Here is a 14,968-nt window from a genome sequence, read left to right on the forward strand (position 1 = left end):
TCCCGACTACGAGGAGTGCCGCCTCTGGGTGAGCGTTTTCTTGTTTGTTTATGGTGGAATACAGCTCATTCAATGCTATCTTAGTGCCAGCCTCTGACTGTGGTGGTATGTAAACAGCTACAAAGAATATAGATGAAAACTCTCTCAGTAGGTAATGTGGTCTGCAGCTTATCATGAGAAACTCTACTTCAGGCAAGCAATAGCTCGAGACTTCCTTAGATATCATGCACCAGCTGTTGTTTACAAAAATACATAGACCGCCGCCCCTTGTCTTACCAGACGCCGCTGTTCTATACTGCCGGGACATCGTATAACCAGACAGCTGTATGTTGGTATTGTCGTTGTTTAGCCATGACTCCGTGAAGCATAAGATGTTACAGTTTTTAATGTCCCGTTGGTAGTTTAATCTTCCCAATAACTCATCCATTTTATTGTCCAAAGATTTGCTAGCAGAATTGAGGGGGGTGGGGGTTTATTCGATCGCCTCAGACTCTTCAGAAGGCAGCCAGCCCTCTGGCCTCTCTTTCTCCGCCTCCTCTTCACGCAGATTACTGTGGTCGGGGCCTGTTCCAGAGAGAGCCATATATCCTTCTCCTAGGGCTCGTCAGAGTCATGAAAGAAGAAAAAGGATTCTGCTAGTCCGTAGTGAGTAATCACAGTCCTGATGTCTAGAAGTTCTTTTCGGACATAAGAGACGGTAGCGGCAAAATTATGTACAAAAATAGTAAAAAAAAGAAGTTACAAACAACACAGATTAACAAACAAAAAAACACAATCGGCTGGGTAAAACTTCTGCCTTCTGCTCCGGCGCCATACTACATTTGGTAAGATAAAATGGCAAGATGCACCACTGAGACATCTGCACTATTATGACACTATCTTGAAGTTGACAATGTTCACCGTCTCAAAAAGGAACATGATGAAAACAAAGAATGGACAAGAACATGATGAAAGAAAGAATGATTAAAGAAAAGCCCTCTGAACAATGCCACTGCAGGAGAACAACTCCAAAGGGCAATTAAAGCCATGTCCCCATTACCCAGTTCTTCTTCTAAGACCACCCAAAAAGCACAAACTACATGCATTGTCCTGAGCTACAGTGTACTGGAACTATTTGCAGGTGAGGGAAGAATATGGGTAATTACTATCTACTCTTCAGCCATGATAAAACTGTGCGGGACTTTCCTGGAATAGTTCCAGGAAAGAGAGTTCCAAAGATGTCACTCCAGGTGGGCAGCCCTTCCTCTGGAGTGACAACAGTGTCATTAAGAATGTCCAGATGGTGTGAGAGCCACTGGAGCTGCAGCACATCAGCAGAATGCCTGGTAGCAGGTCCAGTACAGGGTGGTCTGTCATCCTGCAGCTGGCCTTCCTGTTTCACAGGTCTCAACTGGGTCAACATGTACAGGACCACAGACACACTGACACACATACAGGTCTCTGGGGGGTCTTTCTACGCAGTCCATTACATAATCCCATGTCTCTGAAGCTAACAAAAGCAGCACCACAGAAAGCAAACGGAGTGCCAATAGGATAACTATATCATAAGGTTATACAGTATCTGTCTGCCCTCGTGATGTGTCACGACAGACACATCTGAGTTTATTACAGAGCTTATTGCAAAGACTTGTACAGCTGTAGATTTGGCCCTGTTGACTAGTTCTAGTAGATCAGTGTGTGATGTGTCTCTCTCTCTCGTGTGTGTGTGTGTGTGTGTGTGTGTGTGTGTGTGTGTGTGTGTGTGTGTGTGTGTGTGTGTGTGTGTGTGTGTGTGTGTGTGTGTGTGTGTGTGTGTGTGTGTCTGCGTTCGTGTGCTGACTGCATGGAGGGGGAGTCAGACTTAGCAGTGCTGAGGAGAGAGCGAGAGAGACATGTTATCACCCTGTCTGACCTTGTCAGATAAGGGCCTTTACGCTGCTCATACTCCTCTCCTTAACATGGTCTCTCCAACTACATCCACCTCTCTCCGCTCTCCATCTTCCTCCTCCTTCCTTAACGTCTCTTCATGCCTCTGCCTCTCACTCGCCTTCCACTCCTTTAAAGCCTCAGCACTTTTAATTTGATATGGCAAAAGAGAGGGGAAATTTTAAATTATGGATAAGTTGTTCTGTTTGAGACTCCGTTTGTACTTTCAAGGGAGGAAAAAACAAACCAACTATGTCTTTTAAAATGATATGGGTTAAGGGATAGGAGCTGGTCTGTCTATAAGGCAGAGGAGTTGGTTCTTTGCATGATTCCACTGGGGGCTGTCTGGGCTGCTTGGACTTCCTGTCAGTCTGGCTGGCATGCGGCTGGGGTGAATGTGATTAAGTTGATTCTTAAAACTCATTTCATCCAATAAATTGAACTTTAGGCAGAACTAAGCTAGGACTTTATGTGGGTCATATTAGGTGCAAATACAGTTATCATTCTGTAGTTTGTAATACATATTATTGATTCAAAGTAAGTATTTAAAGTACATACTGATGATATTCAGTAAAGTGCAGACAAGATGCAAGCGAAGGTGCAGGCCGTACTGTATGTCAATACTCAAGTCAACAAAATGTACCTTTTTCCAGGATATTTTTTCCTCAAAATCACTAGAAAACAACCACACGAAAAACAGCACACACACATCAAACAAAACACCAAACTAAAAAGATCTGTGGAAAAGTTTGCCAGGAATGCAAGGGCATTCCCTCTCACTTCACTCTGTTATGTATCCCAGAATTCCAATGGTGTATCTATATTTGTGATGTTCCTGAGGAACCCTTTAAAGCAAGGCTCCCCTTACTCAGGGCCAACTCTACCTTACAAACAGCCTGGGGGACTAGAGAAAGAAGAGCATCAGATCAGAAAAAACATAAAAGAAAGTCCAAAGCATACTATTTATTATGTTACCTGTCACAACGTCCACAGAAGGTGGCGCCTCTCCCCGGTCGGGCGGTGCTCGGCGGTCGTCATCGCCGGCCTACTAGCTGCCACCGATCCATGTTTCAGTGTCTGTTAGTTATGTCTGTTTTAGGTTGCACCTGTTTCTTGTTTGTCATTAGTGGGGGGGTATTTAGTTTGTCGGGCTGCGCCCCCGTCTATTTTTGAGAGTGGAGCTGTTCTCCTCGTTTAATTGATGCACCCTGCCTTGTATTTGGATTTTGCCCTTGGCAGTATTAAATACGTTGTGTTCAACGGACCTCAGTCTCCTGCGCCTGACTCATCCCTCCTGCTATTTATCTGCCCGTGACAGAATCCCGCACCAACTATGGAGTCAGCAGGAACCGAAGCACCATCTATGGCGGAACAAGTCTCCCAACATGCCAGCCTCCTCCACCGGCTGGGCACGGCCATGGATCAGGTGCTGGCCCGTTTGGAGAGCTGGGAGAGAGTCGCTCCCTCACCCCCACCAGTGCCAAGTCATCACCCTGCGCCCCTACCGGCACCCACCAAACCCAGCACGAGTGGGATCCGGATCATGGCTCCCAGGGAGTTTGATGGGGCGGCCGGCGGGTGCAAGGGGTTTTTGCTGCAGTTGGACCTGTACCTTGCGACCGTCCGGCCCCCTCCCTCCGATGAAGAGAGGGTGAGCGTCCTCGTCTCGTGCCTCACGGGTAGAGCCCTAGAATGGGCCAACGCCGTCTGGGAGGGCCCACACTCGGCTAAGGACGACTACCCAGAGTTCACCTGCCGCTTCCGGGCGGTATTCGATCATCCCCCGGAGGGCAAGGCGGCGGGGGAGCGATTATTTCACCTGAGGCAGGAGACGAGGAGCGCTCAGGACTTTGCCCTGGAGTTCCGGACTCTAGCCGCAGGATCGGGGTGGAATGAGCGGGCCCTGATTGACCACTACAGGTGTAGTCTTCGTGAGGACGTCCGCCGGGAGCTGGCTTGCCGGGATCATACAACTACCCTGGACCAGCTTATCGATTTGTCCATCAGGCTGGACAACCTGCTGGCTGCCCGGGGGCGTTCCAGTCGGGGCCTGTTTGTTCCACCTCCCAGCCCTCCTGCTCCAACGCCCATGGAGATAGGAGGGGCTGCTGCTAGGAGGACCGGAGGGGGGGGGCCTCTCCTGCACCCACTGTGGTCGTAGAGGACACACTGCGGACCGGTGCTGGAGAGGTTCCCCAGGGAATTCAGATGGCAGGCAGAGCACCACATCAACCCCCCAGGTGAGTCAGCACCAGCCACACCCAGAGCCCCCTGTCGACCACATGTACACCTCTGTTTGTTTTCCTGAGTTTTCCCCTCCCTTCCAGTATAAGGCACTAGTCGATTCAGGTGCAGCTGGGAGTTTTATGGACCGTAGGGTCGCTAATAAGTTAGGGATTCCCCTGGTTCAGCTGGACCAACCCTTCCCCGTGCACACCCTAGATAGTCGACCACTAGGGTCTGGCCAAGTGAGGGAGGTCACAGTGCCACTGGTCATGGTGACGTGGGGGGGTCATGAGGAACGTATCAGCCTGTTCCTTATTGATTCCACGGCGTTTCCGGTGGTACTGGGAATTCCCTGGCTAGCCACTCACAACACGAAGATTTCGTGGAGGCAGAGGGCTCTTAACCTGTTAGGGCTAGGGGGCAGCATTTGCACGCCTGGATAAAAAAAATGTACCCGATTTAATCTGGTTACTAATCCTACCCAGTAACTAGAATATGCATATACTTATTATATATGGATAGAAAACACTCTAAAGTTTCTAAAACTGTTTGAATGGTGTCTGTGAGTATAACAGAACTCATTTGGCAGGCAAAACCCTGAGACATTTTCAGACAGGAAGTGGATACCTGATGTGTTGTATTGACTTTAAACCTATCCCATTGAAAAACACAGGGGCTGAGGAATATTTTGGCACTTCCTATTGCTTCCACTAAATGTCACCAGCCTTTACAAAGTGTTTTGAGTCTTCTGGAGGGAGATCTGACCGAACAAGAGCCATGGAACGATGATGTCCCATTAGACACCTGGCGCGCGAGTTCATGTTGGGTACCCTCGTTCCAATACGTTATAAAAGAGTATGCATTCGTCCACCTTGAATATTATTCATGTTCTGGTTAAAAAAGGCCCTAATGATTTATGCTATACAACGTTTGACATGTTTGAACGAACGTAAATATATTTTTTCCCCTCGTTCATGACGAGAAGTCCGGCTGGCTTAGATCATGTGCTAACAAGACGGAGATTTTTGGACATAAATGATGAGCTTTTTTGAACAAAACTACATTCGTTATGGACCTGTGATACCTGGAAGTGACATCTGATGAAGAGAATCAAAGGTAATGGATTATTTACATAGTATTTTCGATTTTAGATCTCCCCAACATGACGTCTAGTCTATCGCAACGCGTATTTTTCTGGGCGCAGTGCTCAGATTATTGCAAAGTGTGATTTCCCAGTAAGGTTATTTTTAAATCTGGCAAGTTGATTGCGTTCAAGAGATGTAAATCTATAATTCTTTAAATGACAATATAATATTTTACCAATGTTTTCTAATTTTAATTATTTAATTTGTGACGCTGACTTGACTGCCGGTTATTGGAGGGAAACGATTTCCTCAACATCAATGCCATAGTAAAACGCTGTTTTTGGATATAAATATGAACTTGATAGAACTAAAAATGCATGCATTGTCTAACATAATGTCCTAGGAGTGTCATCTGATGGAGATTGTAAAAGGTTAGTGCATCATTTTAGCTGGTTCTATGGTTTTGGTGACCCTGTCTTTGACTTGACAAAACATTACACACAACTCTTGTAAATGTACTGTCCTAACATACTCTAAATTTATGCTTTCGCCGTAAAACCTTTTTGAAATCGTAAAACGTGGTTAGATTAAGGAGATGTTTATCTTTCAAAGGGTGTAAAATAGTTGTATGTTTGAAAAATTAGAATTTTGACATTTATTTGGATTCAAATTTGCCGCTCTTGAAATGCACCTGCTGTTGATGGAGTGCACCACGGGTGGCACGCTAGCGTCCCACCTAGCCCATAGAGGTTAAAACCTGTTGGGGCTAAGGGGCAGTATTGAGAATTTTGAAAAAAATATGTGCCCATTTTTAACTGCCTCCTACACCAACTCAGAAGCTAGAATATGCATATTATTGTTCAGGTTTGGATAGAAAACACTCTGAATTTTCTAAAACTGTTTGAATGGTGTCTGTAAGTATAACAGAACTCATATGGCAGTCAAAACCCTGAGACAAATTCTGACAGGAAGTGGATACCTGATGTGTTGAATTACCTTTAAGCCTATGTCATTGAAACACACAGGGGCTTATTAATCTTTGAGCACTTTCTATGGCTTCCACTAGATGTCACCAGTCTTTAGAAAGTGGTTTGAGTCTTCTACTGTGAGAACTGAACGAACAAGAGCCTTGGAACGGTGGTGGCCGATTAGACTCTGGTGCGTGAGTTCATGTTGGGTACTCTCGTTCCAATACGTTTTAAAAGAGAATGCAATCGTCCGCCTTGAATATTATTCATGTTCTAGTTGAAAAAGGCACTAATGATTTATGCTATACAACGTTTGACATGTTTGAACGAACGTAAATATTTTTTTCCCCCTCGTTAATGAAGACAAGTCCGGCGGGCATAGATCATGTGCTAACAACACGGAGCTTTTTGGACATAAATTATGAGCTTTTTCGAACAAAACTACATTTGTTATGGACCTGGGATTCCTGGAAGTGACATCTGATGAAGAGAATCAAAGGTAATGGATTATTTACATAGTATTTTCGATTTTAGATCTCTCCAACATGGCGGTTAGTCTGTATCGCAAAGCGTATTTTTCTGGGCGCAGTGCTCAGATTATTGCAAAGTGTGATTTCCCAGTAAGGTTATTTTTAAATCTGGCAATCCGGTTGCGTTCAAGAGATGTAAATCTATAATTCTTTGAATGACAATATAATATTTTACCAATGTTTTCGAATAGTAATTATTTAATTTGTTGTGCTGATTTGACTGGCGGTATTGGAGGGAAAAGATTTCCTCAACATCAACGCCATAGTAAAACGCTGTTTTTGGATATAAATATGAACTTGATAGAACAAAAAATGCATGTATTGTCTAACATAATGTCCTAGGAGTGTCATCTGATGGAGATTGTCAAAGGTTAGTGCATCATTTTAGCTGGTTTTCTGCTTTTGGTGACGCGTGTCTTTGCATTGAGAAAACATTACACACAGCTATTTTCAATGTACTGTCCTAACATAATCTAACTTTATGCTTTCGCCGTAAAGCCTTTTTGAAATCGGACAACGTGGTTAGATTAAGGAGATGTTTATCTTTCAAAGGGTGTAAGATAGTTGTATGTTTGAGAAATTTGAATTATGACATTTAATTGTTTTCAAATTTGGCGCTCTTGATATTTCACCTGTTGTTGATAGGGTGTACCAGGGGTTGGACGCTTGCGTCCCACATAGCCCATAGAGGTTAAGGGGTGGTCGAGGGAGTGCTCAGGCAGGTGTATAGGAGTTTCCATCGGCGCGACCACGGTGGAGAGTCCAGATCCAGTCTCCACCGTGCACATTCCCTCTGAATATGCCGATTTGGCTATCGCCTTCAGTAAAACGAAAGCGACTCAATTACCCCCTCATCGACGAGGGGATTGTGTGATAAACCTCCAGGCTGGCGCGGCCTTTCCTAGGAGTCACGTGTATCCTCTGTCTCGGGAGGAGACAGCGGCTATGGAGACATATGTTTCTGAATCCTTGAGACAGGGATACATTCGGCCGTCTAAGTCACCCGTCTCCTCGAGCTTCTTTTTTGTGAAGAAGGAGGGAGGTCTGCGCCCGTGCATTGATTATAGAGGTCTAAATTCCATCACGGTGGGTTTCAGCTACCCACTACCTCTCATTGCTACGGCAGTGGAGTCTTTTCACGGGGCGCGCTTCTTCACAAAACTAGATCTCAGGTGCGTATCCGAGATGGAGACGAGTGGAAAACCGCATTTAGTACCACATCTGGCCATTATGAGTACCTCGTCATGCCGTACGGGTTAAAGAATGCTCCCGCTGTCTTCCAATCCTTTGTAGACAAGGTTCTCAGAGACCTGCTCGGTCAGGGTGTGGTGGTATACATCGATGACATTCTGATCTACTCCGCCACATGCGCCGCGCATGTGTCTCTGGTGCGTAAAGTGCTTGGGGGGCTGCTGGAGCATGACCTGTACGTCAAGGCTGAGAAATGTGAGTTTTCCAAACGAGCCATCTCTTTTCTGGGATATCGCATTTCCACCAATGGGATGGTGATGGAATGTGATTGCGTTACAGCCGTGCGTAATTGGCCGACTCCAAGAACGGTGAAGGAGGTGCAGCGGTTCTTGGGGTTTGCTAATTACTACCGGAGGTTTATCTGGGGCTTTGGTCAGGTGGCGGCTCCCATTACCTCACTGATGAAGGGGGGGGGGGGGGGGGGGGGCGGTGCGGCTGTGGTGGTCGGCCGAGGCGGACAGAGCCTTTAGTCGTCTGAAGGCTCTGTTTACCGGCACCCCGGTGCTGGCGCATCCGGACCCCTCTTTGCCATTCATAGTGGAGGTGGACGCGTCCGAGGCTGGAGTAGGAGCGGTGCTGTCTTAGCGCTCGGGCGCGCCTCCGAAGCTTCGCCCATGTGCTTTATTTTCTAAGAAGCTGAGTCCGGCGCAGCGCAACTATGATGTGGGGGACCGGGAGCTGTTAGCCGTGGTCAAGGCCCTGAAAGTGTGGAGACATTGGCTTGAGGGGGCACAACACCCTTTCCTCATCTGGACCGATCACCGTAACCTGGAGTACATCCGGGCAGCGAGGAGACTTAATCCTCGGCAGGCCAGGTGGGCCATGTTCTTTACAAGGTTTAATTCACCTTATCGTACATTCCAGGTTCCCGGAACCTGAAGGCCGACGCACTGTCGCGTCTCCATGACACCGAGGAGCGGACCATCAATCCTACTCCCATTCTCCCTGCTTCCTGTCTGGTGGCACCAGTGGTTTGAGAGGTGGATGCGGACATCGAGCGGGCGGGGCAGTCAGAACCCACTCCACCTCAGTGTCCCGCGAGCCGGAGGTACGTCCCGCTCGAGGTTCGCGATCGTTTGATCCGGTGATCGCACACTCTACCCTCCTCAGGTCATCCTGGGGTTGAACGGACAGTGCGGGGCCTGAAAGGGAAGTACTGGTGGCCCACTCTGGTTAAGGATGTCAGGCGCTATGTCTCTTCCTGTTCGGTGTGCGCCCAGTGTAAGGCTCCTAGGCACCTGCCGCGAGGGAAACTACAGCCCCTCCGTTCCACAGCGACCGTGGTCCCACCTGTCGGTGGATTTCCTTACGGATCTCCCGCCTTCTCAGGGTAACACCACAATCCTAGTCGTTGTGGATCGGTTCTCTAAGTGCTGCCATCTGATCCCTTTGCCCGGTCTTCCTACGGCCCTACAGACCGCGGAGGCCCTGTTTACGCATGTCTTCCGGCACTACGGGGTGCCGTCTCTGATCAGGGTCCCCAGTTCACGTCTAGGGTGTGGAAGGCGTTTATGGAGAGGCTGGGGGTCTCGGTCAGTTTGACTTCAGGTTTCCACCCCGGGAGTAATGGGCAGGTGGAACGCATCAATCAGGATTTGGGCAGGTTCCTGTGGTCCTATTGCCAGGACCGGCCGGGGTGAGTGGGCTAGGTTCATGCCATGGGCCGAGATGGTGCAGAACTCTCTGCGCCACTCCTCTACTAACCTGTTGCCCTTCCAGGTGGTGTTAGAGTACCAGCCGGTCCTGGTGCCATGGCATCAGAGTCAGACGGAGGCTCCTGCGGTGGAGGAATGGGTCCAGCGCTCGAAGGAGACCTGGAGTGCCGTCCAGGAGTGCCTGAAACGAGCTATAAGACGGCACAAGGAGAGTGCTGACCGCCGCCACAGTGAGGCACCTGTGTTCAAACCAGGGGACAGAGTCTGGCTCTCGACCCGGAACCTGTCCCTCCGCCTGCCCTGCCGGAAGCTGGGTCCCCGATTTGTGGGGCCGTTCAAAGTCCTGAGGAGAATAAACGAGGTGTGTTGTAGGTTACAACTTCCTTCGTATTACCGTATTAACCCCTCGTTTCATGTGTCTCTCCTCAGGCCGGTGGTAGCTGGTCCGCTGCAGGACGTTGAGGTACGGGAGGTCCCTCCGCCCCCCCTGGACATCGGGGGGGCCCCGGCATACACAGTCCGGTCCATCTTGGACTCCTGACGTCGGGTAGGGGCCTGCAGTACCTCGTGGACTGGGAGGGGTACGGTCCGGAGGAGAGGTGCTGGGTCCCGGTGGGGGACATTCTGGATCCAGCCCTGTTGCGGAGATTCCATAGCCTCCGCCAGGATAGCCCAGCGCCTCGCCCTCCGGGTCGTCCCCGAGGCCGGCGTCGGCGTGCTGCGGGAGCCGCGCGTCGGGGGGGGGGGGGGGGTACTGTCACAACGTCCACAGAAGGTGGCGCCTCTCCCCGGTCGAGCGGTGCTCAGCGGTCGTCGTCGCCGGCCTACTAGCTGCCACTGATCCATGTTTCAGTGTCTGTTAGTTATGTCTGTTTTAGGTTGCACCTGTTTCTTGTTTGTCATTAGTGGGGGGGTATTTAGTTTGTCTGTGTTTAGTTAGGATTCGTGCGGGATTGTTTCATGTTACGTGTTGTAGGGGTAGAATTTATGTACGTAGTTTATTTCGCTACGTTGTTTGATTGGCAATAGGGTTTCCGGGCTGTGCCCCGTCTATTTTTGAGAGTGGAGCTGTTCTCCTCGTTTAATTGATGCACCCTGCCTTGTATTTGGATTTTGCCCTTGGCAGTATTAAATACGTTGTGTTCAACGGACCTCAGTCTCCTGTGCCTGACTCATCCCTCCTGCTATTTATCTGCCCGTGACATTACCATAATATTTGCCAACCTGTCGATTCAGTTAGACTTGTATTGCATATTCACCCCTATAGAATACAGTATGACACTGTTCTTTAGATTCACAAATTCAATCAAATATATCATTGCCGTCTGATGAAAACCTCATCTTTTCAGGAAATTGACAAAATGACCATATTTTTACCATTAACAAACATACAATTATGAAACTTCAGAAGCTATTTTCAATACATTTTCTTGGTCCTAGAGTCATGAAATGTTCAGACAACATTAAGGGGAGTTATCTCTTTTAATAAATGTAAAACAGTTACAATTTGCTAAAATGTTGTTTTCTTTCATCAGACAGTGACGATATACTATCTGATTTATAAAAGTTAGAGAGGTAGAGCAGATGAACACTGACATAAACAATAAGTGTAGTATTATAGTTCTGTACTTTTATGGATCATGGCCAACAAAATTGGCTAATACATTTTTCCTCATTTCCCATGAGTGTTCATTACACAACACGTATAGCTTGTACAGCACTTACCACTTCTAAGGAGTAAGATGGAGAAGCTCATCTTCCATTACTCACAGTATCAGACACAATATGACTCTAATGAGTGCTGTTAGCCACATCAAAAAGCACTATTTATAGTTCCATTGGGTTCAGGTTGAATCTAATCAGCGTTAGTTAGTCTTATGAACATCTTTTATCATAGCTGTTAATTACATCTTCAGAATTAGACTTCCTCCAAATCATCAAGGGAAGAACAAGAGTGAGGCACCGAGATCAATGGGAACCCTGTTCCTTCTGCATGCCGCGTTCTTGTTCTAGCTCGTATGGAACAACCTCCAGCAGGCTCAGTCTTTGAAAATAATCAGGGAATGTGATGGATCCACAATTAACATGGGTTCAAGGTAGGACTAATGAAAAAGAAAAATGGTTCTGAAGGCTGATCTTTAGTCTTTGCACATACTATCTGAATAGACGTATTAGTAGTTCATCAGCCTTCTTTGATTATTTTACAAATTAGTCAACTTTCAGTCATTCCTGCTGCCTTCTCCCCATTTTTCTCTGTCACCACTCTCTATATACTCTTTCCCCATCTCCATCTCCAGCTCCCAACGTCTTCCCCTGTCCTCATTCTCCTCTGGCCTTAGGTTAAGGCTATGGCACTTCAAAATCCATTTCACTGGCAAAAGGTGATCAAAAGACATAAGAGAGCCAGAAAGAGAGATAGAGAGGGATGAATACAGAGAGAAACATATACAAGAGAGAGAGGAAGAGAGATAGAGAGGGATGAATACAGAGAGAAACAGATACAAGAGAGCCAGAAAGAGAGATAGAGAGGGATGAATACAGAGAGAAACAGATACAAGAGAGAGGAAGAGAGCGAGGTAGTAAGAAGCAGGCCACTTGTAAGATGACTATGCCATAGGTAAGTGCACTCTTAGAAAAAAGGGTTACAAAAGGGTTATTTGCAGAGGGATAGGGTTCTACCAATAATTGTTTTGATCAGAACAACACTTTTTGGAAGACAAGGGTTCTTTGTAAGTCAAATGGTTCTAGCTAGGACCTTTAACATCCTAAGAACAGTTTTTGAAAGAAAGGGAAGAATTCAAAGAAGAATTCTTTGGAAGGCAAGAAGGGTTCTACATAGAACCATATATAATATTTCCCAGCATGCTCTATTGCAGGGAGATCTTCTGAATTGTTTGTTTACCTGTAATACTGTATATGTGTTTTTGCATGTACATTGATTGGTTGATAAATGTTATGCTACACAAAGATAAATAACATACCGTTTTGTAAACTAATCCAATCTGTTAGTAATTGGATTTATTGCACCCGTTACTGAGATGGTTGTTCCATGGTGGAAATTACAAGATTATGTTATAATACTTTTATTGCATCAAATGGTTTTATGCAACAGAATAGAGGGTTCTTATAACTCTATTGTGTCTGTGTGAACTGAAAGTGGGCCTCTGGGAGATAACACTGGTAGGAGATTTACGATGTCTTTGGGGATACCGCATTCCAGAGCATGAGTTAATGGGGGAGATGGCTCCAGTATGGAATTGGGGGGCAAGACACTGGTCTCTACACAATGCTAACTGTTTGTACAGCAGATACTGTCTGCTGTGAATTCTAAGTATCTTCATACAAATCTTAACCTTGTGACCCATTCCAATCAATCAATCAATCAATCAATCAATCAATCAATCAATCAATCAATCAATCAATCAATCAATCAAATGTATTTATAATGCCTTTTCTACATCAGCTGATGTCACAAAGTGCTATACAGAAACCCAGCCTAAAACCCCAAACAGCAAGCAATGCAAATGTAGAACCATCTGCTGTGTGTCATGTAGACTGTAGGAGGACGGACTTTGCTATAAAATGCTGTGGCTCAAACCAGCTCGTTGAGTTCTCAGTGAAAATAAACGCAGTTGACAGTGAGAGGACGTTTCTTTTTTTCTGAGTTTAGTAAGAACCATCCAAAGATAAAAGGGTTCTCGCTAGAACCCTTTATAGACGGTTCTAGACAGAACCCTTCATGGAGGGTTCTATGTAAAACCATATAAAGAGGGTTCTTTGAAGAACCCTACACAGAGGGTTCTTGATAGAACCCTCTGCACCCAGCACCAAAAAGGGTTCCCCTATGGAGTCAAACCAAAGAAATCTGTATGGTTCTACTTAGCACATTTATTTCTAAGAGTGCAGTTGCTGGAATACAGACTCTTCTATGGGCATGAATAAATCAAAATGACCTGTATAACAGGATCACAGGACACTCCCAAAGTCTGCACTAACATCCAGAACACACTCACCACACAGTACACATCAAATACCTGAACCTTTATATATGTGCATGGAACAGAGAGAAAAAGACAGGATTTAACTCAGGGATGAGAGAGAAGAAGTGGAGGACACATGTAATCCTATAGTGAATGAAATGATACTTAATACATTTAATCTGTTGGAAGGATGGCATTGAATAGAGAAAGACCAAGTACCAACGATATAGAACAGAGAGCGCAAATGAGGAGAGGGTATGATGGAGAGGTGAAATGTGGAAGAGGATCAGCTGCTTTTGAAAGATACTGAAAGAAAAGGGCATGAGTGCCTCAACTGAAGGAGGAAATAGAGGATAAATAAATATTGACTAAAAGGAGAGGAATTAATGGAGGAAAAGAGGGTCCAACAACATCAGAACTCTTCAGAAGAAATGAGGGGATGGAAAGAACCCTTACTGCTTGTTGGTCTTTTTCACCATTTAGGCCCATATCCAGAGTGACGTGTGCTGCATCTCCGGCCTCTAGGTCACCAGGCTGCTCATTATGGCGCACACCTGTCACCATCGTTACGCGCACCTGCACGTAGTCAGACTCACCTGGACTCCATCACTTCTTTGATTACCTGCCCTATATATCACTCCTTTTGATTCCTTCCCAAGGCGTCATTTTTTCTGTTTCATGTCTGTGCGTTGTTCGAGGTTCTTGGTTTGTATTATGTTACGTTTATTTATTAAAACACTCACTCCCTGAACTTGCTTCCCGACTCTCAGCGCACTCGTTACACACAGGGAAATACCAAAACCAGGACAGTGAGAATAATTCAAACCCAGAGTTTAGCAAAATCCTACTCAGGCGACATACAGTAAAGCCAACCTATTGCATTTGGCTGTAATACAGTGAGGAGGTTTTACTGCTCATAAACTACAAGCAACAATAATCATATAGTAGCGGAAATGTCATCATCTGGTGCGTTTTATTTCAGGGGTCAATTATGGCCTGATATATTTACATAAAACTCTTTTAAATATTATGTAACGCCAACCATTCGCTAACTGGAGCATCACAAATGGAACACAAATCTGTGCTATAAGCCCATAAAGCAATCACGACTTTCCCCTCTTGTAAAGCAAGAGAAGTTCACCTAATGGCTCTCCAGGGCTGCCAGGGAACGATTTGACTGTTACACACAGCAAAAAGTAATGGACCTCCTAGACAGACATTGTGGGAATGATTAGAGTGTTACACATAGTTAAAGTTAATGAGGCTCTAAAGTGGGCCAGGTATGATTTAACTGGGGTGAAAACAGTTGACCTGAACACACCTCTATAGTAATAGGCCACCCCGGTGGCAGAGGAATAATTTGAGTGT

The 14,968-nt window shown here is 46.1% G+C and overlaps 1 protein-coding gene across 1 annotated transcript in view; it reads right to left on the reverse strand.

Moving 5' to 3' along the window:
* Positions 1–14,968, reverse strand: part of cdh13 (cadherin 13, H-cadherin (heart)) — a 515,993-nt gene that overhangs the window by 88,349 nt on the left and 412,676 nt on the right. The window lies entirely within an intron of this gene.

Source organism: Salmo salar, chromosome 10 (assembly GCF_965601325.2).
Source record: "Salmo salar chromosome 10, fSalSal1, whole genome shotgun sequence".
Classification (NCBI taxonomy): domain Eukaryota; kingdom Metazoa; phylum Chordata; class Actinopteri; order Salmoniformes; family Salmonidae; genus Salmo; species Salmo salar.